Here is a 25,547-nt window from a genome sequence, read left to right as displayed (position 1 = left end):
TTCCAAGTTACTTTTAATGAAAACATATTGGCCAAGTTAACCAGATCCAGATGCAAATGGACTTCTTAAAATAGAAAAACAGGTGGAAATAACTTGAATACGTACTGGAGAATACATTAAGTAATAGATCTACTAATTTAGAAAACAAACAAAGAGCTTCAGGCAAGATTTCGCCTTGTCTGGCAAGGTTGAATTTCTTGCGGTCACTTCTCTTTGAGTTCACAAGGGTTGTATGCTAAAAAGGGATGCATGGTAAACAAGTTTACATGAGGGAATCAATACTACGCCACTGAGGGAGATAACAGAGCTTTTAAACTACACAAATGATAGCTTTCCTAAAGAACTATCGCTAAAATGACTGGACTTGATTTCAAATTTTGGATGCAAATCTAACTTAAGAGCAGAGTTTGTATGTTTGTTTGTTTGATTGGTTGAGTGTCTTTGTGCCCGTTGTCTCTTTTTCCTTTTATAGGCAGTTTGGCCTGACTGCTGTAGCTTTTGCTCTTGCCTAAAAGCACTTGAAGGGTAGTAAGTCATCCACTTTTTACTTGTGCTGCCATTAGAAGGTGTTTTTTGGTAGATAGTAGGTTAGTCTCCATCATTTGTCACTTCACCCATAGACAAATGACTTGCATTTTGGCTGAAAATGTTTCAATTTACTTATGAGTTCGATGTTAGGCTTCAGGCAATTCCTCTTCTAAATGGCATCCTTGTGTTTTCTTTTATCCAAGCCTAATGTTCAAATATTAACCCAAACAGTACCGCCTTTAATCATTGATGAGTCTGCAAATCGAGGTATAAATAATGATTAAATAGTTGTCACATGCTTTCACTCGGGACTTGCACCATTTAAGACATCCATTGTTAACTAAACCTTTGCATTGACCCACGATTTCCAGCGTTAACTAACCATTTACTATATAATCTTCACTTAATCCTTTGGCTAAGTACCTTAACAACTTGAGACCTTCGAATTTCCAAAACTCCCCAGATTTTCCATCTCTCTCAGTGCCTTCTTGTTCTTGTTGACTTCAATTCTTCATGGCTTCAAACTTCTTTCATCTTTTCTAAAATCATGCAATGGCACCTAAGGCTACTCAAACTCGATCTTCCTATGAATCAGGCTAGGGCATCACCACCATGCGCCATTTACTCAACGACCTTCATCACCTTCGGGCAGGCTTACAGACTTCGCTTTTCTTCGAAGAAGGTAGGGTGCACTCCTTGGGACCTACATGGACTTCTCAGGTCTCCATCACCGTGGAAAGCAACATGCCCAAGGCGAATTGGTTCACTCCTAACCCATTGTGCATTTCATCCTCCAAATGGTTAAACCACCATCGTGGCTTCCCTCTAAAGAAGGATGAAGGCTGGCTACAATGGATAAATAAGCATGAGCCTATCTATAAAAGGAAATGGATGAACAACGGCATCTATGAGTAGATAATGCTTTCTAAAACCACTATGATTGCTAAACCCGAGCTGTTTACTACGGCCCTCCTCTTCTGGATTTCGAGGACAAATACCTTTGACTTCAAGATGGGTCACATGTCCCCGACCATCCTCGACATGGCACAAGTCTTCAGGCTAAAGTTCTCAGGCAGAGTTTTGGATGTTACCCACGAATGGTCACCCCCTTCTCGCCCGAGCGCTGAGAGCTAGAACACCTCCAGTCCCATAAGTCAGCTAGATTACAATTCTTCTACCTTTAAGAGTTATGGGACCTCATTCATGGGTTTTATCCCTTTCGTTAAGCAGAGTTTTGGCCCGACTTCCTCCACTGCCAGGAAAGATCATGAGCATATGTATTTTCTACTATACTGGATCAACAAACACGTCTCCCCCAACAAATCTAAAAGAATGAAGTAGAGTAGATCCCTCTAGTGGAAGCTCTGCACAATTTTGACTATGTTGCTACAGGCCCTTTCCTTCTCGCTCATCTCTATCACCTTCTTAATAAAGTAACCCGAGGCATTCCCTTCGAGACCAACCTTAATGGACCCACTTAGATGATCCAGTTGTGGCTACAATGGTATTTCTCCAAACTTCAGTCTTCTAATCTTGAATTCCCTGAAGGTGTTGCCCCTGCTTGAATTTTGGTCGAAGCTTCCCCTACGAACCATTATACTTTCTACTGCCTTTACTTTTTCAGAGTCTGCAAGACTCAGGCAGACCTGGAGTAGGGAGCATCAATGCTTAGGAGATATCCTTGGTTCTTTAACCAAGCTTTTCAATATGCCTTCAATGAGGATACCAGTGTCTTCTGCAGAGGGAAAATTATTAGTTACATTCAAACCAGGGGCCTAGCCTGGGAGTAAGAAGCAACCCCTATGAGCGTGGGCTAGAAGTTTTTTATCCAAACTTCTGTAGTAGGTAGCTGGGCTTTAGGTAAGCTATTCCCGTTCCATTTTTTTACTTCATACATTACGATATCTCATACCGCATTCGTTATCCACCAGAAGCCACCTTTTAGGCTGTTCGACGCAGTCTGGAAGTCATGAGTAAAGTTGCCCGAAATCCCATGGCTCTGACCTTCGAATACACCCCGACCTTCTCTTATTGATGGGAAGCAAAATGGACCAAGAAGTATGGAGGAGATTTGCGTGAAGCTCATGATCGCGTCTTTAAGCAACTTGATGCGAAATTTATACACACACAAATTAAACCCTCTTTTCGTCAAATTGTAGTATATGTATAAGTAGGGATCGTTCTAGACCGGGGATTAGGAGGGATTGTTAACCACTTGGATTTGACTCAAAAACGTAAAATAACAATATGAAACACTATACTAGACTCAAGGAATGCAAAACTAAACTTTAAAACACTAAAACAAACCAAAAAAAAAAAAATCAAAACAGTACCAAAACACTCAAAACTGCCTTAAAATCACTTTCTGGGCAGTTTTGAGCACCTTGAGTACTTTGGACGAATTTGGGAAACAAAATGAACCAAAACACTTACAAACAAAAACTAAATGTATTTCTAACTAATCTAACACTTTAAAAGAAATGGGGGATTGGTTTTGAATGAAACTTGAAATAAAAACAGAAACTTGGAAACAAACAGATTGTAAATTAAAGCATAAGGAAATGAAGTAAACACAAGATGAATGAATCAACAACTAATAAAATAAGATAGTACCAATGAAGATGAAGCTAGAGATTCGATTTCACCATCGCTAAGCCAAGACCATGCTTGTTAAGTAAGATTATACTCATCCCTCTACTTATTTCTTGGGTTTGTTTCACTTAGATATGATCAGCCATATGATGTGTGGATTTGATCAAATGTCTCTAATTATGAGCCTAATTGTGATGTGCAACTTTGGTTCCTAATCAAGACTATGTAGTGCACAAGAAACTTTCACAAAACCAAAGGGAACACTCGGCAGGATGTTTGCAAAACATTCCCTTCATTCATTCACATATCTACCAAGATTATGCATGATGTGTGCTTTAATCTTGGCTAAACAACCTGTGGTTAATTCAAATGATGATCAAGCATTAAAATCAACACACTAAGTCACAATTAAATCGGAGAATGAAGCAAGAAATAGATAGATTAAATGAGAATTCCGAATTAACTACATGGCAAACTTTGCAAGGCTACATCGAATCCCTAGAGGAGGATTAGTTACAATTCATGTTTGCAAAGGATTTAACATAAAAATATAAAACATGAATGAACATAGAATTAATAAGAAGAAAGAACCCTTGAAGCAAAACTGATGTAGAATCAAAGAAACACCTAAACATTCCAACAACTCAAACTTGAATTGTATGAACGTTTAGGCCCTCTTATCTTCCTCTTCGTCGTAGCACAAGGTCTAAGGGATGTTGTTGGTGTGTTGAATGGATAGGGGAATTATGGAAATGGAAGGATGATGTTTGGATTGTAAGGGAGAGTCACGGTACAAAGGGGGGTTTATGGTCTACATTTCTGCAATGGATGAAGTGTATGAATGGAATGGATGGACTTTGTGAAGGGCACGGCCCCAAGGGACCAATTTCTGTTGTTTTATGAATTGTGTCAAGTGAGCCTTGTTTTATAGAAAAAATGTGTCTTACACAATCAGATTGGATCTTGGCTTTGTTTAACTCAGATGGCAGAGCTTAAGTGATGGAAATGATTGTGTTTCTGAGATGGTAGACTCACGGCCTGGACATGATCTGCAAGGAAATGTTAATGTATTCAAAGAAGCACATGCTCTTGCTGCCACAAGTGAGTGGAACCTGCAAAGGTGACTTGGACCACCAGAAAATGCTTTGTAAAAATCTGGAAAGGAGAAGGGATCACACGGCATGGACTAAGAATGATTGATTTTCTGGAATAATGGGTGAATAACAAAAGGGAAAGGTGCAAGCATGGGTTTTATTTAATTGAAGTGCATGTGTATTTCTGCAAAGATGAAGTGCAGAAATGTAATGGAATGCACGGAATGGATGTGGATCATGCATGTGAAGATGTGGCTGAATGGATTAAGTAATGGAAATGGATGTTTTTGGCTCAAAAGGGAGTTGGAATGGCATGGGACGCACGGACTGGATGTTAGCATGCATGTGACCGTATGTTTGGTGTTTAGAAGTGCATAAAATGATGGGATTGCATGAGAACACACGGTCAAGGTTGTGACATGCATATGAATGCATGTTTTGGTTTTGGGAGAAAGGTGGAGATGCACGGCATAAGGGAAATGGAAAGGTTTAAATGTCCTAAAACTAAAGGGAACAAGGTTCCAACACTTTGGTCTTCAATTTCGTCCAACATTTTGGCGCCAAGCATAAGCTATCCATCCTTAGCCCAAAAGTGCTCCAAAAGTCTCCAAAATGCATCTTTTTGCTCCTTTAGCCCTTTGGACCTACAAACACACGAAAATAGCTTAAAGGACTAAAATAACTAAAGAAACATAACGTAAATGCACGAGAACAAGCCATTTAAGTCGCATGAATATGCTCTTATCACAACTCTTCATCAAGTCCTATTTTAAGCTCGATGAGCTTGAAAACTGGAAGGAAATGATTCACCAAAAGAACCAGCTTCTTCTGATAGGTATTTCTTATTCCCTTGACTTGAATTTTCTGATATTTTATGATTCTACCTTCTTCTAATCTTTTCTTTGGTTTCTTTACATTTACAGGCCAATGCAACACCAAAGAGGTGGACGTCGGGCTTGATGAAAAGGCTGGGGACGCCTTCGTCCTTCAAGAAGCTAGGGCTGAAGCGGCGAGGCAAGGCGCTGGAGAAGGCAGAGACGTATCTGAGCTGCTTGGAGACTCAGAATACGAGGTAAAGCCTATGGTGGAGACTTAGGGAACTCGGAGGACAAGGGTGACGGTAGTAAAATCTTCAGAGTCCAAGACTGAAGAGTGACCTTGAGCTCAACTCTCCATACTTGGTATGCAAGCAACTCCTACCAAGAAGAAGACTAGAGCTCAGACTTCTAAAGCCTCTAAATCTTCCAAGTCTTTAACTACTCCTCCAAATCTTCCAAGGCTTTCAGTAAGTGAATCTTGTTCCAACCTTCTTTAATTACTTGTACTTTTATATTACGGGCTAAAAACTCTAATTTTTTTCAAAACCAGGGCCTCAAGCAACTAAGAAGCCCATTTCTGTGTTGAGAGAAAAGCCATTGGGTGCAGAAATACATCAGAATGCCAAGGATCTTCTCAAAAGAACTGGACGTATGACTTGTGTCTCAAGTCACTCATTTGAAGTTTTCCTTTCTTTGCCTTTTTTTTTATTAATTATTTGCTTGACTGCCTGAAACAGGTCATAAGGGAAGAAAAGATCTCATCGCCCAAGGCTTCTTCATCTCTAGCCCGAATTGGGCATGCTTCTTCTCCTCAGACTAGATCTTCAAAGGTATATCTCTTCTTCACTCTTTAAACCTTGTATTTTTATCACATTTAGAGCTTTAATACTTGACTTTTATTTTTGTAGGCTAAGGTTGGAGCAACTACACCTCAGTTGGGCAAAATTCTACTTCTATTCCTTCAACTTCTCTTCTTTTGGTGGTGGCTCCTACATCCCAGTTTGACCCAACAATTGGGGAAATGTTGCATTTTGTGAAAGACGACAGTAACTCGGTTAGCATTTTCCCTTAACACTTTTATGCTTGAAGTCCCTATATTTCTATACTCATTTTCTCTTGTTTTTTTTTTTTTTTTTTTTTTTTTTCCAATCTTCTTCAGCACAAGAATCTCATCTACTAATAGCATCTGCATTTGAGGAGCCTATAGTCCCTGAGATCCATGTGGTCTCCGAGGTAACTAGCCCTCAAGCTTCTCCTCAAATAGTAACAACTATACAAGAGCTTTCTTCTCCCATTCAAGATCCTGCTCAGGTATAGAAGTAACTTTACCTTTATTTTCTTTTCTCCATAACTTAGTTCCTGACATTTACTCTTTATCCTTGATATTTATAGGCCTTTGGTGAGGGTTTGGGCATAATTCCTCATTCTCCAATAAGTGGGAATGATCCCCCCTAACCATTAAAGGAAACAATTCCTCCTCCACCTCCTTCCAAGGCCCCAATCTCCACTCAGGTATATTATCTTCTCTAATCTTGTCTTCTTTCAATGTAGTCTTTTCCTTAACTTTGTTTTTCTTGGTTTGCAACAGGGCCCTGGAGAGGACTCGGACAATTTTCCATCACCTCTGGTGCGTAAGACAGAACTTACCCGACTTCCTCTAGCTTATGGGGTCATAGGGATTCATACCCCTGAGCTTAAAAAGAAGACTAAGACTATGGCTGCTTCTACCCTTCAGTTTCTCCATCTACTGAGACTGTTTCCACAATTGCACCTTCTGAATGAGCTAGAACATTGCCTTATTCCCATACGCCTATCTCCACCACAACATCTTTGCTTAAGCTTTTTAAAGAGTTCGGATAACTCAAGACAAGACTAAGATCTTTAAATCATCCCTCTGAGCCCCAAGGTTTTCACGATCAACGTCGAATTTTTCAAGAGTAGTCTTAGAGGGATTTCTTAGCATCCTTTAACCTCAAGGCTCTCCACGATGTAAAGAAAGCTATCACTGATCTTTTCAAGGCTAATCAATTATCTAAAGTCCAGTATGAGAAGCAAGCTAATCGAGTTAGGTGCTTCAAGGTGAAACAAACCAGTACTTCAGCTTATATCTAACAATTGGTGGATGAAGGTTCAACTATAGAGCAGATGATCAAAATGGTGACGTTTGAGATCCAAAAGCTAGATGAGCAACTTGTTATGCTGAAAGCTGAACAGACTCTTCTACTCAGCAAACTTCATCAACAGATTGAGGAAGTGAAGAAAGCAAATTTGGAGATGGAGGATGTTGAGTCTCAACTTGCTAATAGCAAAACAGTTTTGGCTGAGCCTAGCAGAATCTTTACAATTATGCAAACTTATCACTCTAGAATAATCACTCTGGGTGAAGATGTAAATATCTTAGGCTACGGCCATTGTAATCTTTATATGGAATGAAATAAGTTTCTACTTCATCTTTACCTTGTCTTATCTCCTTTTGAATTTTAAATGTAGTAATCTAACTTCAACCCTTCTTAACTTGCTTAGATTTCTTCGATATAACAATCTCTTGTATCCCATAAAGTTGGATGGTATCTCTTTAAAAACTTAGCATTAATTGGGTGCCTTCGCAAGTTCCCTTCCAAATCTGCCAAGTAATGTCCTCCCTTATCTACCACTTAATTGACAATGAAATGACCCTCCCAAGTAGGGCTCCACTTCCCAAAGCCGCTAGCTTGAGCTCCTAAAGGTAGAATTACCTTCCACACTAATTCTCCTTCCCTGAATGTCTTTAACTTCACCTTTTTATTTTATGCTTAGGCAACAACTTTGTTCCTTTCTTGAATTTTATTTAGAGCTTCAATTTGGGCTACATCTAGATCATCAACTCCTTGACATATAACCTGATTGTATTCATCACTGTGCAGCCCAAACTGGTTTTGTATCCTAACAGAACTCACATTTATCTCCATAGGGAGTACAACATCTTGCCGAAAGGTTAAGACGTAAGGAGTAGTTCCAGTTCCTGCCTTCTTGGAGGTTCTATACGCCCACAAAGTGTCTCCCAACTTTTCATGCCATTTCTCAGGACTATTCACCACCATTCTCTCAATAATATTCACATAGACCTTGTTGCTGGCTTCTGCTTGACCATTTGATTATGGGTAGTAAGGACTAGATTGGATCATCTTTATCTTGAACTTACTTGCAAACTCCTCTACTTCATTTGAAATAAAAGATGGTCTGCGGTCTGTAATAATTGTCTCGGGCACCCTAAATATATGTAAGATCTTGGTTTCAATGAACTTTTTTATTGCATTTGAGGTGTTAGTTTTGATAACTAAAGCTTTTAGCATCAAAATACAATCTCTAAGGAGTGATCCAGAGACTAGCTATCTTCTTTATTTCTTACGAAATCTATTCTTCCTTGCCCGAGAAGGCTTTACTTGGTAGGATCCATATACTGGCCGCTTCCAGAGTTCCTGGGACGTTGATGATCTTATCTTGAAACTCTTGGTGCTCAACCAAGAAGTCTACAATTGCTTGTCCCTTGATCGTTCTTTGAGGCACATATTGAAACCTAAACTTTGAAAGTGCTAGAATCCTCTTTCCAATCCTTCCAGTTAACATTGGTTTTGACAATATATACTTGATCACATTAGTCTTGGGAATAATGTGGATGTGGCAAGGCAACATGTAATGCCTTAACTTGCAGGCAATGAAGTATAAAGCCAAACATAACATCTCTATTGGTGTATATCTTGTCTGTATCTCAGTAAGGATTCTATTGAGGTAGTATATTACTTATTCCTTCCCTCCTTCATTGTTTTGAGCTAGCAAGTTTCCCATTGACTTTTCAAAGGTAGAAATATAAAGCTTTAAAGGCTACCCTCTCTAAAGTGGCATAAACACTGGTGGAGAAGTCAAGCCTTTATTTTGTCAAAGGCCTCTTGATGTGGTAAGCCCCACTCGAACTCTTCTTTGTCTTTCAATCTTAACAAACGAGTTAGCGCCTGAATCTTGCCTGCCAAGTTAGCAATGAATCTCCTCAAGAAATTGATTTTTCCCAACAGCCTTCGCAGTTGTACTTTATTGGTGGGAGGAGATGATTCCATTATTGTTCGAGCTTTATTTTTGTCGACTTCCACCCCTCTTTAATGAACAAGGAATCCCAAAAAGTTGCCCGACCTTACCCCAAAAGCACATTTCTTAGGATTCATTTAACTTATGGGTCCTCATTCTTGTTAAGGCTTGCATGAGGTCTACTAGGTGTTGTTCTTCAGTTTTAGACTTCATCACGATGTCATCAATGTATACTTCCATCCTATGGCCAATCAAGTCATGAAAAATGGCATTCATTGCACTTTAATAGGTTGCACCAGCATTTTTTAGTCCAAATGGCATAACTAAGTATTCATATGCTACAACATGGCCTGGGCATCTAAAAGCTGTTTTGTCTATATCTTCTTTTAGCCATTTTTATCTGATTATAACCAGCATTACCATCTATGAAAGCTAACACTTTATGTATTGCAACTGCATCACGGATAAGTCAGCCATGGGCATGGGATATTCATCTTTTGGCGTATCTCCATTAATGTTTCTATAGTCAACACAACACCAAACCGCATTAGTTATACCTTTTAATACAGGTACAATGTTGGCCAACCACTCAACATATTTGGCAGGCCTAATAAATCCAGCTTTCACTAGCCTTTCAATCCCTTCTTTGACTTTTTCTTCGATCTCTTTTGACATTCTTTGTGGTGCTTGGTTCATAGGTTTATATCCCTCCTTAATAGGCATTATGTGTTCTATTAAGGTTGAATCTAAACATGGCATCTTGGTGTAATACCAAGCAAAACAATCTTTAAACTCATGCAGAAGACTAATTATCTTTGCCCGATCTTCCATTTCTAATAGGCCACTGATTTGTTTAGGCCTTGGATCCTCTTTAGTTCCTAAAACAATGGTTTCTAAAGGGTCTTATATCTCTGATGGTGGTTTATCAGGTTCTGTACACAAAAATTCGACTAGCTCAGGACTATCAAACATATCCTTGAGCCAGTCTAAGTCATATATACATTTAGTCATTTGTATGGCTGCTTCCAACTCCTTCCCAAAAAACTCTTTATTATCTTGGTTGCTTGGAATCTCATTGCTCCACTCTTTTTCTTCCTCATATGAGCTCTCCCCTTTTCGCTTCCTTTCTCACCCATACACCAACAATCTCTTGATTAAAGACCTGACTGCAACTACTTGATCCTTTCTTCATTGTTCTGACATTACTGGTGTTGAGGAGTTGGGACAATATGGGGTATATCCCATTCCTTCCTTGTGAGGAACAATCCTTGCTCCAAGAGCTTTTGGGATGTCACCTTAGTCGGGAGGCCATTCTTATCAGCTCCTAAGTGATGTGAGAATTACTTGACACTCAAATTAAACCCTCGTTTGACAATTGTAGTAGAATGGATAAGTGAGGGATCGTTCTAGACCGGGGATTAGGAGGGCCTGCTAAAACCTTCTAAATTGACTTAAAAACATAAAAACACAATATAAAACACTATTTAATGCTCGAAGAAAGCAAAACTAAAAATAAGAAAGATTAAGACTAAGATTTCAACGAAATAGGGGGGAATTGGATTTGGACGAATTTAAACTAAAATGAATACTTGGAAACAAAACAAATTGTAAATATGGATTTGACGGAAATGAATGGATGGGAAGCTAGCTAAGGGTTCTTTCTCTACACATGATATTTATGCATATGAATCAATTTCCAGTTATTCCTTCATTGAATTATGAACGACAATGCCCCAAATTAACCGTGACATCACTAGTTGAAAGTCCTAGGATGGGTACTAACTTAATCTATAAATGACGACTTAACGCTAAAGCAAATTATGGTTTCAATTAATTAGTTATGCAAAATTAATCCTACACAAATATTCAACATGAATATAAAAAGCACACACATGATGTAGGATTTAACGAGGCAAAACCCACCACTGGGAAAATCCTCGGGCTACCAAGCCAGGAAGCACTAAGAAAGAAAGAATACATAAAGACTTACAAAACTCATCAACTAGACACTCATACCAGTTGGCAGCTTTGTCTTCGCGCTTTGCTACTCGATCTTTCTTCAGTCCTCGAGTTGAAGTGGCACGGTACTAACGCAACCGTCAATCACCTTTCCCTCGAACTTTGCACGATGCTAACTCGATCATGCAGAATGTTTATATGATGAAGTGTTTGTTTGGAAAACAATCAATTACGAAAATCACAAGGCTCATTTTCATAATTGACATTCAATAAAAAAACCAAATAAAAATCAGCATGAAAATAATATTTTCCCTTTAAAAACACATGCTAATGAAACCACAAGATGGCAGCCACTGAAAAATTAATTTGAGATTCATTCACTGAAAGTAATATTTTTTTCTTTAAAAGCACAAAGCTGCTGCCAATCTATCTTTCAAGGAAAACATGCATATGCGGCTTGCTTGAAACAATTTCAAAGCTTCATTATAAATCCTCAATGCACGGGAACTAATTTTAACTGATAAGATTCCATAACTAATCATAGGTTTTAGCTAAATTGACAATCCTTTTAAAACCATAAAACCTAGATATGCACGGCAACAACTTTTTCTTTTTAACACAATGACAGCCATGCAATCCATTTAGTTGGATGCAATCAGATAAGTCTTTTGAAAATCCAATCACTTTATCTTGAAAGTAGTTTTTAATAAAAGACCTATCTTAAATACAATATCATGAGATATAGATGAATGTAATTGGATGCATGCATGCAAACATACCTGAATGTGTATCTTGTTCACGTAACATCTTCTTATCAAAAGAGTAAGAGACCTCCCTAGACTTAAACAATTACAATTGAAAATATATAACAAGTCTAAGCTAGTACAGACTCATGCATTTTGTCAAGAATTGCCAATAATGGTCTAACAATCTCCCCCTTTGGCATTTCCTTGACAAAACCCTCAATTACAATATTTTAAAAATTTAAAACTTATGCATTGAAGTCTGTAATCTGCACACATTAAACAAAACACCCGTGACGTACAAAAAATAGATGTTGCATGTTTATTAAGAAATAAGGATAATCATTCAACTATCTTTCATCGTCCAAAAGAGAAAAAAATAAAAAGAAGCTTTATTATGAAATAATAAAGATAATCATTCAAACATGATGTATCATCCAAATAATGAACTAAAAGAAACCCTCACTAACTAAAACATTATTCTAGCAAAACAAAATCACTCCCCTTAACTACTAACTAAAATCTCTCCCCCTAACTATAGTCTCTCCCCCTTTTTGTCATAGGAAAAGCCAAATTAATCATGCTTAGGCAACGATTCGTCATCGGTAACCCAGTAGAGATCTTCCTCAGGATCTTCCTCTATATCATCGTCTGAAGCAAGAGTAGGCAGCGGTGTGCGTTCCAGAATTGGTGAACATGGAGTATGAGAAGGTGGTGGAACACTAGCAGGACGGAAGTCAGAATCATCATCAGAGGATGAAATATGAATGAGAGGAGTAAGCATGTGATTGGGGATACGATGGATACATTGCTCCAATTGAGAAAGTCGATGACTAAGATCCATGATAGAAATCTTAATGAACTGCTCCAACTGAGAGAACTGTTTGCTGAGATCAATAAGACGCTTGAAAACCTCAGTGGGACAATCAGCAGAAAAAGTTGAAGAAGCAGGTGGGGACGAAAACAATCTGCGAGTCACAGACCGTGTGCGGGGAGAAGAGAATGAAGGAATAATGCTTGGAGTTGTGCCTTTCAAAGCAGGAGAACGTGCAGACTTGCGTGATGAAACCATGATGAAAAAATTGTATGGAAAACAAGATATGGACGACAGCAAAGGAGGATGGAGGCCACGGAATAAGTAACAAACGAGTATAAGATGTTTGACTGATAATGAACAAAGGAAAGGCACGGGTATAAAAAGACCAAACAAAAGAGAAGTCCAAGTTCAACCCCACTTAAAAGACCAAAGAGATAAGCAGAAAATAAAAAAATTAAAAAACACGTCAGACTCATGCTAAATTCTAAAGAACATTATCTAGAAGTCAAAAGGAATAAAGCAAACAAAAAAAAAAAAAAAACGTTTTTTTTTTTTTTTTTTTTTTTTTTTTTTTTTTTTTTTTTTTTAAATTTAATGTCCACTGAAACATAATACAAACAAGAGAAAGCCAAAATAGTCAGGACTATATAGATGCAATATGATTAAACAAGCCAACTCAAGAGCAACCCCTAAACTCACAAGGAATATTCTCAAATTTCACTCAAGGTGTTTGGGGTGAAGTGTTTACACTCAAAAAGATCATTATGTGAATACTCTACCATAGGCTTGCAGATCAATCTTATCTCCACACATCAACAACCTACCCTCAAGAGATGAAAGAAAGTCTTACGAAAAGTAGGAACTAGGCTTTAGGGACTGGATAAAGGTAAAAGATAATAATGAGAATAGAAGTCCGGAAAGTTTTAGAGTCCTTGAGATATAAAACTGGAGAGAGTTTGAGACTGAAAGAACCACTGGAGTAATAGAAGACGCTGTGCACAGTTGATTTATTAGTGGTCTTCATGTATAACTGTAGCGGTGATATTCCTTCCTTTGATTCCTTTGATAGACCTTCTTTTGATTCCTTTGATATATGTGTGGAAAACATACGACTTTGGATTCCCTTTTTTTTTTTTTTTTTTTTTTTTTCTTCAATATCTTTTCTTGACTTGGAAAGTTGCTATCAGCACAATATTTTTGTCTGCAGTAGTGAAACACTCTTGGACTCTAAAAGAACGATGGAGGCAACTGGCTTGGATTTTGCAATGGAGGTGAGAAGCAGTGTATAAAAATGGAAGTGGATAATCTGTGCTTAAAAAGAAGCTCCATAAGACAGATAGAAAAAAAATAAAATAAAATAATAAGGCAGGGGACTTATAGGATAATGATGAAGAACGTAAGTCCGACTTTCATCTCACAGGTAGAGTAAGTAGTGATACAAAGCCTTGAGAGATCTCAAAGCAAGTTCTAGAGAGTCAAATCACATAAGATATATCACACAGAAACAATTAAGAGTGTATGAAAAATGCATACACTAATGGAGGCTCAAAAGCTCACAGGGTGCAGAGGTGCAGGTAAGAAGTCAAGTTTAATCAGAAAACAGTCATATAGTATCAACCACCAAAGCAAAAACATATTATGTATAGCACAAAGCAGAGAATGCAGTGGACAAAAGTTTGGTAGACTAACAAGACTTGGACTTCTGTTACTTTGATGTTTAAAAAAAATTAATAACTAAGGGAGAAAAAGAAAAAAAGAGGAAAAAGAAAAATGAAAACCAATGAAGTTTAGAGAATACGACATATTCCCAATGCCTTTCGAAGAGTTTCAAAACGATGAGTGTCGAGAGGCTTAGTAAACAAGTCTGCAAGTTGATGTTCAGTGGCAATGTATTCCAGCACTAAAACCTTCTCTTCAACCAAAACACGAATAAAGTGATGACGAATGTCAATATGTTTGGTACGAGAATGTTGAACAGGATTTTTGGAAATGTTTATGGCACTAGTGTTGTCACAGAAAACAGAAAAGGAACTTTGATGAATGCCATAATCACGAAGCATTTGCTTCATCCAAAGCAATTGCGTACAACAACTACCAGCAGCAATGTATTCAGCTTCGGCAGTGGATAAAGAAACACAGTTTTGTTTCTTACTATGCCAAGCAACGAGATTATTTCCAACATAGAAACAACCTCCAGAAGTACTTTTTCGGTCATCAACATTTCCTGCCCAATCGGCATCGGAAAATCCAGCAATTTCAGAATTGGTTTCAAAGGAATAATGAAGACCATAATCAATTGTACCACTCACATACCTGATGATTCTTTTGACAGTTTCCAGATGCGATTCTTTTGGATCAGCTTGATAACGTGCACAAGCACCAACGCTGAAAGAGATATCAGGCCTACTAGCAGTAAGGTACAACAAGCTTCCAATCATGCTTCTGTAAAGTGTTTGATCAACACTTTTTCCATTTGGATCCTTGTGAAGTTTTGTGGTTGTTGCCATGGGATTTGAGACGGGTTTTGCTGAATGCAAGCCAAATTTTTTAACTAGGTCACTAGCATATTTTGTCTGAAAGACAAAAATACCATCTTCACTTTGTTTGACTTGTAATCCCAAGAAAAAATTTAGTTCTCCACACATGCTCATTTCGAATTCACTCTGCATGACCTCAGTAAATTCTTTTACAAGTGTGGCAGATGTGGAACCAAACACTATATCATCCACATATACTTGTGCTATCACCACGTCCTTCTTGATTCTTTTGACAAACAAAGTCTTGTCAACAGCTCCACGTGTATAACCTTTCCTTAACAAGTACGATGAAAGTTTGTCGTACCATGCTCTCGGAGCTTGTTTTAAACCGTACAAGGCTTTCTTCAAACGGTACACATAATCAGGATGCTTTGGATCAACAAATCCCTTTGGCTGCTCCACATAGACTTCTTCTTGAAGTATTCCGTTTAAGAAAGCACTCTTGACATCCATTTGATATAATTTGAAACGCAGATGACAAGCAAAAGCCAGTAACAACCGAATGGACTCCAATCTCGCAACGGGTGCAAACGTCTCATCAAAATCCAAACCTTCTACCTGAGTGTATCCTTGAGCCACAAGACGAGCTTTATTTCTCGTGATGATGCCATGTTCATCAGTTTTGTTCCGAAACACCCACTTTGTTCCTATAACATTTGTTTCTTGGGGTCGGGGAACAAGGTACCATACATCATTGCGAACAAATTGATTGAGTTCCTCTTGCATGGCCATAATCCAGTCATCATCTAAAAGAGCTTCCTTGGCATTTTTTGGCTCAATCTTTGATATATAGCACGTAAAGTTTACTACAGCAGTAGTTTTACTTCTTGTCAACATTTGATCTTCTACGTCACCAATGATGTCTGACTTGGAATGATCTTTTTGCACTTGTTTGTGTCCTTTCCTCAAAACTTTTGTTGAGTCAATATTTTGGTGCACTTCTCCCTGAGTAGTGGATAACCCATCAATTGATTTGCTTTGAAAGAATTCTTCATCTGAGGCAGGTTGTTCAACATTTAAAAGAGAGTCATTCACAATGACATTAATGGACTCCATAACATTTTGTGTTCTTTTGTTGAACACCCTGTATGCTCTACTTGTGATTGAGTATCCTATAAAAATTCCAATATCACTTCTTGAATCAAATTTTGCTAACATTTCTCTATCTCTGTAAATGTAGCATATACTACCGAATACTCGCAAATGCTTAACATTTGGCTTCTTCCCTTTCCAGATCTCATAAGGTGTGCATTTTGTACCGGGTCTAAGATAGACTCTATTTGCCGTATAGCACGCAGTGCTAACTGCTTCAGCCCAGAAATGCTTTGCCAAACGAGCGCTTGTCAGCATGACACGACTCATGTCAAGTAAAACACGATTCTTTCGTTCCACAACTCCGTTTTGTTGAGGAGTAATAGGAGCAGAAAAATTGTGATCAATACCTTTTTCCTCACAGAACTTAGAAAATGATATGTTTTCAAATTCAGTTCCATGATCAGTTCTGAGTTTTACCACACGATCATTTGAATTAACTCTATCATTTTGAATTTTATTCAATAAACCGAAGAATGCAGTGAATGCATCAGATTTCTCTCGCAAGAAGGCAACCCAAGTAAAGCGTGAGAAATCATCCACCAAGACAAGTATGTATTTTTTTCCCCCAATGTTTTCGGTTTGTACTGGTCCAACCAAGTCCATGTGCATTAGTTCTAAAGGCCGTGAAGTTGAGATGTAATTTGTGGATTTGTGTGCACTCTTTGTTTGCTTTCCCACTTGACATTCTCCACAAATTCCAAGTTCTCCAGTCAACATCGGTAAGCCCCTCACATACTCTTTCTTGGAAAGCTTGATCAAATCCTTACAGTTCATGTGACCTAATCGTTTATGCCATAAATCCAAAATATCATCAGTTGCCTTATTGCATATGTCAGACACATGTAACTCATTTGCATTCACACAATAACAATTGTCCTTAGACCTTTTTCCTTCAAAACTGTCAACCTCTTTAGCAACCTTTACACTACATTTCAATTTATTGAAAAGTACTTCAGCATCATCATCGTCACAAATTTGACTAATGCTAATTAGGTTAGCTTTAAGTCCATCCACTAACATGACATTTTTTAAACATGGAATTCCTAGTGTTTTGATTTCTCCTTTTCCAACGATCCTTGCTCTTTTTCCATCTCCAAAAGTGACTGCTCCATTTTTACAATCCTCGGTGAAAGATGTGAACCATCTTTTGTCTCCAGTCATGTGCCTTGAGCAACCACTGTCTAGATACCAAGTATCAGACTGACAAGATGAGAGAGCAGTGAATGCCACCAAGCATGTAAAATTGTCTTCCTCAGATGAAGGTGACACCTTATCCAATAGACAAATTTGAGTCTTTTTTCTTCTCCATACTTGCTTTAAGTTTGGAGTAAGGAAGTTAGGCATTATTTTTGAAATTCTATTCATTCCTTTTGGGTGAGCCACAAATCTCCCTTTGAGATTTGATTTTTCAGAAATCCAAGAAGTTTTAGTCTTATTTTCCTTTTGAAGCTTGTAACACCTAGGTCTAATATGTCCTATTTTTTCACAGAAGTGACAAATAGGAATAAAATTTTTTGACCTAATGAACTTCTTTGGTCCAACAAAATTTCTTACGAAATTTGACTCTTTTGTAGTGATGCACGAATTTCCAAAAGGTTCATCACTACTCACTTTCATGCTAGGTTCTTGTAACGCTTTAACAAACTTGGTAACAGAAGTGGACGAACTTCCAGTTATATCAAAACCTAGACCGCTTTTATCACCTGAAATCTTTCCATATCTCAACATTTTGTCAATTTTGCTTGAGCCAATGCTAAACTCTTCAACTTTCTTCTTTATGTTACTTAATTCATTTTCAAGACCTTTGTTGTCTGATGCTAGCATATGTAACTTCTCCAACATTGACTCTCGTAGCTTTTCTGCATGTTCCATTTGAGATTGATGCTCGATTTCTGCTTCATTCTTCTCGCTTTCAAGCTGCACGAGTTTATTTTTCAGTTCTTCATTTTCCTTCTTCACTTTCATGGTGATATCATACAGTGCAGTGTACTTTTGTAAGACTTCTACGGAATCAGGCTCTTCAACTTCCGAATCATCCGTCTCATATCCATCAAAAGTTCCAAAAAATGCAACCACTTCCTTATCATCTTCAGATTCCGTGTCTTTCTCTGAATCACTGTCGCTCCACGTGGAAGTTAAAGCCTTGTTCTTTTCGTCCTTCAGCTTTTTAAGAGTATTGGCACATTCATGAGCATGATGTCCATACCCTTGACATTCAAAACACTTGTCTCTGTCATTTGAACTTTTCTTTTCACCAAGTTTGACAAACTTAGAAGAATTTCCATGAGAAAAATCTCGAGAACGAGGAACTTTGGAATTTGAATCAAAATTATTTCGATTTTCACGTCCTCTGGAACTTCTAAGTTTCAAAAATTTTCTAGCTTGTTTGGTGAGAAGAGCAAATTCATCTTGAGTCAGGTTTTCAAATGAATCCTCATTCACTTTTTCATTATTGACTTTGAAGGCTACATTTTTTCCTTTCTTGACTTCGGTAAAGTCAGACTCATATGTTTGTAATGACCCAATCAATTGTTCCAACTTGTAGGTGTTTAAATCTTTCGATTCTTCTATAGCTGTCCTTTTCGCATGAAACCTAGAAGGAAAAGACCTTAGAATTTTCTTAACAACTCTATGTTCTGGAATGCTGTCACCAAGATTGTGACAACCATTGACAATTACACTAAGTTTAGCATAAAAGTCAGAAAAAACTCTCATCATCTAGCATTTTGATATTTTCAAATTGTGTGATGAGATTTTGAAGCTTGGATTCTTTGACCGTGGAGTTACCTTCATGAGTAACTTCAAGAATATCCCAAGCTTCTTTCGCCGTTGAGCATTTACTGATGTAGTTAAATTGCTCAGGCGAAACGGCAGTGAACAACGCATTCAATGCTCTTTGATTGAATGTGCTAGAGTTGCGTTCATCTTCACTCCATACCTTTCTAGGCTTAAGCATAGAAATAGTAACAGAAGACTGTCCTTCGCCTTTGGTTTCTTCAACTGTTGGAGGTTCCCAGCCTTCTTCAACCGCAAGCCACACTCTATCGTCAAGCGCCCAGAGAAATGATTTCATCTTTGCCTTCCATGCAGCGTAGTTGTCGCCATCAAAATGTGGCGGATGAGAAACTGAACCCATAGACCGATTCATCCTAGACTACCCACAGATCTCACTAGATATTTTTAGTGACCTGCTCTGATACCAATTGAAAGTCCTAGGATGGGTACTAACTTAATCTATAAATGACGACTTAACGCTAAAGCAAATTATGGTTTCAATTAATTAGTTATGCAAAATTAATCCTACACAAATATTCAACATGAATATAAAAAGCACACACATGATGTAGGATTTAACGAGGCAAAACCCACCACTGGGAAAATCCTCGGGCTACCAAGCCAGGAAGCACTAAGAAAGAAAGAATACATAAAGACTTACAAAACTCATCAACTAGACACTCATACCAGTTGGCAGCTTTGTCTTCGCGCTTTGCTACTCGATCTTTCTTCAGTCCTCGAGTTGAAGTGGCACGGTACTAACGCAACCGTCAATCACCTTTCCCTCGAACTTTGCACGATGCTAACTCGATCATGCAGAATGTTTATATGATGAAGTGTTTGTTTGGAAAACAATCAATTACGAAAATCACAAGGCTCATTTTCAGAATTGACATTCAATAAAAAACCAAATAAAAATCAGCATGAAAATAATATTTTCCCTTTAAAAACACATGCTAATGAAACCACAAGATGGCAGCCACTGAAAAATTAATTTGAGATTCATTCACTGAAAGTAATATTTTTTTCTTTAAAAGCACAAAGCTGCTGCCAATCTATCTTTCAAGGAAAACATGCATATGCGGCTTGCTTGAAACAATTTCAAAGCTTCATTATAAATCCTCAATGCACGGGAACTAATTTTAACTGATAAGATTCCATAACTAATCATAGGTTTTAGCTAAATTGACAATCCTTTTAAAACCATAAAACCTAGATATGCACGGCAACAACTTTTTCTTTTTAACACAATGACAGCCATGCAATCCATTTAGTTGGATGCAATCAGATAAGTCTTTTGAAAATCCAATCACTTTATCTTGAAAGTAGTTTTTAATAAAAGACCTATCTTAAATACAATATCATGAGATATAGATGAATGTAATTGGATGCATGCATGCAAACATACCTGAATGTGTATCTTGTTCACGTAACATCTTCTTATCAAAAGAGTAAGAGACCTCCCTAGACTTAAACAATTACAATTGAAAATATATAACAAGTCTAAGCTAGTACAGACTCATGCATTTTGTCAAGAATTGCCAATAATGGTCTAACACTAGTTAACCCTCAGATTTTCCTTATATTATTGGATTGGATGGCATCATTCGACAACCCAAAACATTCTCAAAAGTTCCCTACATGTCATCATAATAGAGATACAATCGAAGATCATTAAGAATAATGAAAACCATAAGCATTGACAAAGCATTTGCAACTATGACATCATGTTACTCATGCTAAGAATTAAACTTAACGCGATCGTGACAAGCGACCTTCACTACTTTCAAGTATAAGTTAGTAACGATTATGTGAAACCTTCTTAAACTTTAGCCACATATTCATGCATGCTAATTAAGTGTCGACCCTCAATCAACAAACACAAATAAGTTAATCATCAAATAGTTAAGCCAATTGCATTCACAAATCAAGAGTTCATAACCGGAATTCATCAATTCATATCACATAAATAATCATGGTATTGAAATCACCCCTAGCCAAAAAAAAGTTTAGTTCCTCGTAACTTTGAAATCAAAGAAACACCTAAACATTCCAACAACTCAAACTTGAATTGTATGAACGTTTAGGCACTCTTCTCTTCCATTCCTCATATTACAAAACAAAGAGAATTGAATTTAAACATTGAAATCAAAGAAACGCGTAAACATTCCAACAACTCAAACGTGAATTGAATGGATTAAGGGATGTTGTTGAAATCAAACATTGAAATCAGCCCTCTTCTCTTCGTCTTCGTTGTAGCACAAGGACTAAGGGATGTTGTTGGTGTGTTGAATGGATTGGGGGATTATGGAAATGGAAGAAATGGAGGAGAAAGGGAAGGGAATGGTGTAGAAAATGGAGAGACTCACGGCTAGGGAGAAGATGAAAGTGTTTGTGGTGTGTTGTGTATGAAAATGAGATGTTTTTGAATGAATGAATGCAAGGGTATTTATAGGAGTAGTGGAGGGAACATATGGCTATGTCATTTGTAGGTGAAGTAGGTGGATGTTGTAGGTGAAGTAGGTGGATGTTGTAGGTGAAGTAGGTGGATGTTGTAGGTGAAGTGGATGTTGTAGGTGAAGTAAGGTGGATGTTGTAGGTAAAGTAGGTGGATGTTGTAGGTGAAGTAGGTGGATGATATGTTAAGTGATAAGTGATAAGTGATATGATATGTGGTTATGATATGATAAGTGGTTAAGTGGTGATGATAAGTGATAAGTGATTAAGTGATATGATATGTGGTGATGATAAGTGATAAGTGCATGTGGGTTAACTAATGAAGGAAATGCATGTGCAATGACAATGTGTTAGAATGGATGTGTGTTATGCATGGCATGATTGGGATTAGGAAAGGTTTAAATGTCCTAAAACTAAAGAGAACAAGGTTCCAACACTTTGGCTCCAATTAGGTCTTCAATTTCGTCCAACACTTTGGCTTCAAGCATAAGCTATCCGTCCTTAGCCCAAAAGTGCTCCAAAAGTCTCCAAAATGCATCTTTTTGCTCCTTTAGCCCTTTGGACCTACAAACACACGAAAATAGCTTAAAGTACTAAAATAACTAAAGAAACATAACGTAAATGTACGAGAACAAGCCATTTAAGTCGCATAAATATGCTCCTATCAAATACCCCCACACTTAGCTTTTGCTAGTCCTCGAGCAAAACAGAAAAACAAAACAAAAAGAACAAAACACAACCTACACCTTCCAACAATCGTATCAGGGACTTCCAATGCACATGACAAGTTAAAAATCATTATTCTCACAGATTTGAGCCATCTTTACACTTAAGTACATTCTTAATCATAGTCACCACATACTAGTTCACAATTAAGCAATTAAAACACATTTCAAATGTAGTAACATGCTTTAGAGAATTTACTCAATTCCTTACTAGAATGCACTCTATTTTCACACAGATTTTCTGACTACACACCCTACACTAGTTATATGTGAGAGATTGATGTAAACATGAAAGACTAGTATCTCACATATGTTATAACAAAGAAAGCATTTTCTGGATTTACGATAATGACATGAATATGATCTCATGAATAGAATGCTACTACTTAGAATGAGAACCAGTGATACCATAAGCTCATACCAAGTTCAAACTCCACAAATTGAAATACACAACACTCAAGATAGAAGTCAAGGGTTGTAACGGGGCTTGGGGTATGTGGATAACAAAGAAGGGATATGGAAAACAAAGGTTTTTAAAGAAATAGTGAGCAAAGCATTTGAATCAACTTAGAATTCACTTTTGAATGAAAACTCAACTTTTGAACAAAAAGGGAGAATTTAGACAATTTACACCCAGAATTGGTGTTTTGGAACCTTTCTTCAATCACTTATTCTTTCATTTTTTTCTTTTCTCTCTTTTTTTTTTTTTTTTTTTTTTTTTTTCTTTTGAATCTCAAAACATCAACACTTAAACATTCTCTCCCCCACACTTATTTTCTTTCATAATGTAACTCAAAAGGAATTCAATTAAGTCATGCTCACTATCTTTTAAGAACAAGGGTGGGGATTGTCCTAAACTAGGCTAGGTGAGGAAAATGTGGGTAAACAAAGAATAAAGGCTAAACAAGGCTCAACGGGGTTAAAACTTACAACATATACGAAGTATGGGAAGTAAGGCTATTTGGCTATGGTGGTGGTCACTACACAACTTCTTCTTGAATATGTGTTATGCAAATCAATAACATGCTTTGAATGAAATGGGCATGAGTTCTAGCATTTGGAACTATATGATAAAACGCCTTCTAAGTAGTAACCAAGCAAAGAATAATGAGATCATGCAACGACTTTAGAAAACAAGAAATCACAGATAATACTCTCCAACGAACGTTATAGGCTCAAGTCTCTCAGGGTTGTAGCGTTTGTTTGAGTTCCTTCCTTCAAGCATGTTACAAAAACGAATTTTTCTTTTATGATTGCATGTGAAGTCATACATTATAACCATAACCAAGCATATACCAAGAGTAAATCAAACTTTTCTCTATGTTTATAACTCTTTCTAACCGTCATGCAATTATAAACCAAATCCTTATCATTGTGTTGGAAGGTACCCTAAGACACAAACACACAAAAACGACTCAAAACACTCTTTTTAGGGTTTTTAAAACAAGTTTTTCAAATTTTTATGTGATTTTTGGAGTTATAAAACAAAACACACTAAAACACTCTAAAACAACTTAAAAACACCTTAAAACAGCAAGAAACAACATTTGAAGTTATGGGTGATAAAATCCCACGAATTTGCATTAAATAAACTTAGTTACCCCCCCCACACTTAAATCAAACATTGTCCTCAATGTTTTAAGCATATGGTTCACACAAAACATAAGTAAACATACTAAACATGGCAGAATGTAATTAACAAAGAGAAGAGTTTAGGGACGCAAATCTGGTTATGGAGTGTAAATTCCCTCTTCTCCTTGGTGATTGCATTGAGGCTTTGATCTTTGTGATTCCACAGGCTTACTCTTGAACTGGTTTCCGCCCATCGTTGATTTTCCTTTGTGCTACTCTTGAACTGGGCAGCAGGATTCCTTTTAGGGTCTTCCCCGAAGGTCTGAGCTTATCCCTTTTATCTGTTTCTTTGTTCAATCTGTGCAGGAATGGTCCCTTCTCTGGAAGTGTATCAACCGTTGAAGATGACTACTCGAGAGCAACGCTAGGTAAGCAATCAGGAATAGGTTCCAGGCAGTTGGCTCCAGATCGGAAGACTGACTCCAAGTGCCGGCTGATTGCTTCTTTTACTTTGCCATGCGAGTAAGAACAAGGACAAAGAAAAAGACAGGGAAAGAGCATGATATGAGATACTTTTGCTTTTGACCTTGATGATATGAGATACCTTTACTTTTGAAGAAGCGGTGAATGAATCAGCACATGTATTTGTTGTGCTGTTTCCTCCTGGGTCATCTGTACTCCAGACATCTGGTATCATCTTTGGGGAAGAAGAAAGAATTTAGTATTTCGAAAGGCTTTGCTGGGAGTGCACCCTCAGAGGTGAGGGAGAGTTGGGCATTTTCTTCAGGTTTGCCCTGCCATAAAAGACGAAGGTCGACATATATAGAGATAATAGCAAGTGGTGGTACTTTTTACCTTTGTCGACAAACGTTTTGATCCCGCAACTCTGGCTTTTTTTTGAAATAGTGGCGCCTCTTCGATTTTTGAATACGCCTCTTCGATTTCTGAGCAGGCGCCCCTTCGATTTCTGAGCGACACGTGGTAGTGCAGATGCGGCTCCTTTTGACAAAGCTGCACGCGTCTTCTGAAAAGCAGAGAAAGCGTCGCCGAACTTTGCGCTTGTCGGCTAAAGATGTGTAGTTGTGATGATGGCCGCCACGTGTTGTCTGAAAAGAAGAAATCTTTTGACAAAGTTGAACGTGCCTTCTGAAAAGCCGAGAAAGCGTCGCCTAAATTACGCCGGAAATTCCGGCTTTTTGAATTGGTGGACGCGTCGCCTTGGCTTTTTTATTGAGCTATCGATCACCACAACAAACACACTCTGAAGATTTCCCATTCTTGAAAATCGACTCCGGCCCTTTGAAATTTAACTCCATCCCTTCTCTTTGAACACTTTTGAAAAATGGCAAACTCATCGAACCTTAGCTTGGAATTGAGCCTTAGCAGTGATACGGGCGCGCCGCGTCAAGGTAACGTATGGCGCCCTTCTTTCTTTTCTTCTAACGGTCCTCTCACAGGTGAAGACTCCGTGATGCAGGACGCCACAACAGCTACAATAGTAGCTAGGAACCTCCTCACTCCGAAAGATAGTAGGCTGCTGTCAGGACGATCCGATGAGTTGGCCGTTCAAGAGTCCCTCGCACTTAGTGTTCAGTGTGCGAGTTCTGTGTCCAACATGGGCCAACGCCTGCTTGCCCGCTCCCGTCAGGTGGAATCATTGATGGCAGAGGTGGAAAGTCTTAAGCAGGAAATCAAACAGCTTAAGTACGAGAATAGAAGTTTGCATGTGCTTGCAAATAACTATTCGGCGGGCATGAAGAGAAAGCTTGATGAGCT

The 25,547-nt window shown here is 37.9% G+C and overlaps 1 pseudogene; it reads left to right on the top strand.

The window, feature by feature from the left end:
- Positions 1-25,547, top strand: part of LOC148693039 (uncharacterized) — a 53,092-nt pseudogene that overhangs the window by 2,176 nt on the left and 25,369 nt on the right.

This window comes from Pyrus communis, chromosome 11 (genome assembly GCF_041283825.1).
Source record: "Pyrus communis isolate YQ-2024b chromosome 11, ASM4128382v1, whole genome shotgun sequence".
Taxonomy (NCBI): domain Eukaryota; kingdom Viridiplantae; phylum Streptophyta; class Magnoliopsida; order Rosales; family Rosaceae; genus Pyrus; species Pyrus communis.
The sequence above is the reverse complement of the archived record's forward strand: the minus strand, read 5'-3'. Positions and strand labels throughout refer to the sequence as shown.